We start from the raw sequence: 3,209 nt of genomic DNA on the forward strand, positions 1-3,209 counted from the left end.
CACCTGCAAGGGGTCAATTCTGGGTGTGATTTTCCTGGTCAGAAGGCAAAGGGAAGCCACCTTTCATCGGGGCAGCCCTTTGGGCATGAGCAGAGACACCAAGAGCAGTGGAGAGGCTTTAGCTACTGAGGTGAGGGCCAGGCCTTAGCACCAAGCTGTGCACTTTCCATGCACAGCACAGGGACCTGCCCGCTCCACTCTGCCCGCTCTCCCCACAGGAGCCATCATGACCGTCTGGTCAATGCCCCAGCACCTCTCTAGTTACCCCAGCCCTGCCCATGCTGGCAGCAGCATCACCACCCCGACAGCGCTTTCTTTTCCCAAACCAGCTCACCTGGATGCTGGGGTCGCTGCACAGACGCTGCACAGCCTCGACGACCTGGGGCAGCATCTCCGTCATCATGGGCTCTGCAAGAGATGCACAGAAGCATGAGCGGAGCCACAACGCAGATGGCAGAAGGGAGCCCTGGCAGTCCCAAGGCGTGGTACTGAGCAACCCGTGGTACTGACCATCAGAGCGAGCCAGAGCACCCAGCAGACCCAGGGCTGCCACGCATCCAGGCTCCCAGTCATCGCCCAGCTGCGACTGCAGAAACAGGATGGTTTCCTCTGGGCAGATCCGGGCTGCAGGGAGGAAATCCCACGCTATGTTAGCAAGAACCTCACGCCCAGTCCTGAGGTTTGTGAGAGATGTTTTGGCCATGGCAGCGCCAAGCATCGCCAAAGCTCCTCTCCTTACCCTGCAGCATGATGCAGTGGGTCAGATGTGCACAATCAGCCTCACTGTACTGTTGCTGTCGTCATAGAGCTGTGGGAACAAGGTCCATTTGATACAATCACATCAGCACTGAGGATGGAAAAGACACTGTGCTGCCCGCTCTCGTCTCCCTGGGCGCTCTCGGGAAGAGGACAGGCAGACAAAACCCAGCACCGTCCTCTTCCCGAGGTCCTGGTGGACAGCAGGGTGACCATGAGCCAGCACTCTGCCCTTGTGGCCAAGAGGGCCAATGGCACCCTGGGACATACTAGAAGGGGCATGGTTAGTAGGTCAGAAGAGGTTCTCCTGCTTCTCTACTCTGCCCTGGTGAGACCGCATCTGGAGTATTCTGTCCAGTTCTGGGCCTCTCTGTTCAAGAAGGACAGGGAACTTCATGAGAGAGTCCAGCACAAAGCCACAAAGATGATGAAGGGATGTCTGTCAGGAGGATGGAGCCAGGCTTTTCTCAGTGACATCCAGTGACAGGATAAGGGCAATGGGTACAAGCTGGAACATGAGAGGTTCCACATTAATGCTAGGAAAAAAACTTCATGGTGGCGGTAACAGAATATTGGAACGGGCTGTCCAGAGAGGTTGTGGGGTCTCCCTCTCTGGAGACATTCAAAACCTGCCTAGACACATTCCTGTGTGACCTAATCTAGGGGTTCCCAGCAGGGGGATTAGATTAGATGAGCTTTTGAGGTTTCTTCCAATCCCTGACATATGGTGACTGTGATTCTGTAACTGGTATGGAGAAGAGACAGCAGCTATTGAAATAAAGACTTGGTAAAAAAAAAAAAAAAAGTACTATTTATTTATTTATTTATTTATTTATAATAAATAATGCAATTTTTAAGCTCATCTTCTGTTTTCTCGTTCTCTTCTCTTCTTTTCTCCTTTTCTCCTTTCAAATTTCCCTTTTCATTCCCTTTTTCCTTCCCTGCTCCTTTCCTCTCCTCCCTTCCTTTCTTATCCTTTCTTCTTTTTTCTATTGGCTCCATCGCAGAAGACAAAATTCTCTTATTCTCCTCCATGTCTCACTAGAAAAAGTAGAGTCGCAACTTGAGACTATTCACAAAAAAGAAAAGCTGCCTCCTCCCTACATCCCTCTGCACCAACAGCAAAGGCGGGAGTGCCAGTACCTGTCCGTTGGCCCAAGCGGCCGGGAGAAGTTGTGCATCACGGCCTCAGTGTGACAGCGGGTGAGGATGACCACCGCCTGGCACAGGAAGGGCAGGAACGTGCTCTGCTGCGCAAACGATGTGATGCTGCGCAGGATGTAGAGGATCGGAGGCACCTGAGAGAAGAAGAGGAGAAAGAATGACTTGCTGCATCCTGCACTCTGCAGGGCCTAACCATGGACATTCAGTGCATGAGCAGGGCCTGCTCCCTTGACATGCTGCCAAGTCCTAAGCCTGAATTTCATGCCAGCTACCCTGGTCTCCATGCCCTGAGCACAAGGGGCAAACGGCACAAGTCATAATGCAACAGCCAGCAAAAGTCCAAGACACATGAAAGAAAGTCTCTTACGTTCCAACAGATGTCCTTGCCGTGCATCTGCAGGAAGGTGGTCATCCACTTCCCAGCAGCATGCACACGCACTCCGTTGGCTGTCCGGATGGTCTCCTTGATGGCAGTCATGAAGTCAACGGTGCGTTCGATGGGGAAGTTTCTGCACACAATCTGCAGAGAAATGAGAAGCGGGAGAGATCCCATCATTGCTCTGTGACAGCTCTTCAGAACAGAAAGCAGTCTTGAGGGCATTCTTAGCTCCGCGGCGTGCCGCTCATTCAGGCGGCAATCACAGTGCTCCTGCTGTCTGTACCCTGCTGTTTATACGGAAGGCGGCTGAGCCTTCTCTCAGCTTCTGCACCCATGGTGTTTGCTTACATGCAAAGCCTACCTCCCAGCAGCCACAGTCACACATGCATGCAAGTGCACTCACACACACAAAGGCACATCATGGAGTCAGCTCCTTGCACTGGGTGCCTGAAGGCCAGACATAGCTCAGAGCCTCCTGCTACTTGCACTGGGAAAAGAGGACTCAGGGTAACAGCTCATTTTGGAAACAGTGTCAGAGGCTGGGAGCAGCACAGGGTCGTGCAGAAGCCTACACATAGAGATCACACCACCCCTTCTTGGGTCCACATACCATGGCATTTTGGACGTGGTCTGGAGCTGAGAGGCGATGCTGCAGGCATGCAGCCCCTCGCACAGGCTCCCGATGTCACCCGTCTCCATGTCTGTGTTGGTCGCTTTGGCTGGAAAGAGCACAGGGAGAAAAGGGAAGTCATGTTTCTGGAAATGAAACTGCTTTCCACGGGGGAAAGACAGAGGACAGGGTGGGGACAAGAAGAGAGCTGTGCACGGTGCCTCTCCCTCCCGTCAAGAGGGCCCAGTCCGTGGGGCTCTAGTAGAGCTACAGAGGAGGGCAGAGGGCTGGAGCGCGCCT

Source organism: Lagopus muta, chromosome 1 (genome assembly GCF_023343835.1).
Source record: "Lagopus muta isolate bLagMut1 chromosome 1, bLagMut1 primary, whole genome shotgun sequence".
Classification (NCBI taxonomy): domain Eukaryota; kingdom Metazoa; phylum Chordata; class Aves; order Galliformes; family Phasianidae; genus Lagopus; species Lagopus muta.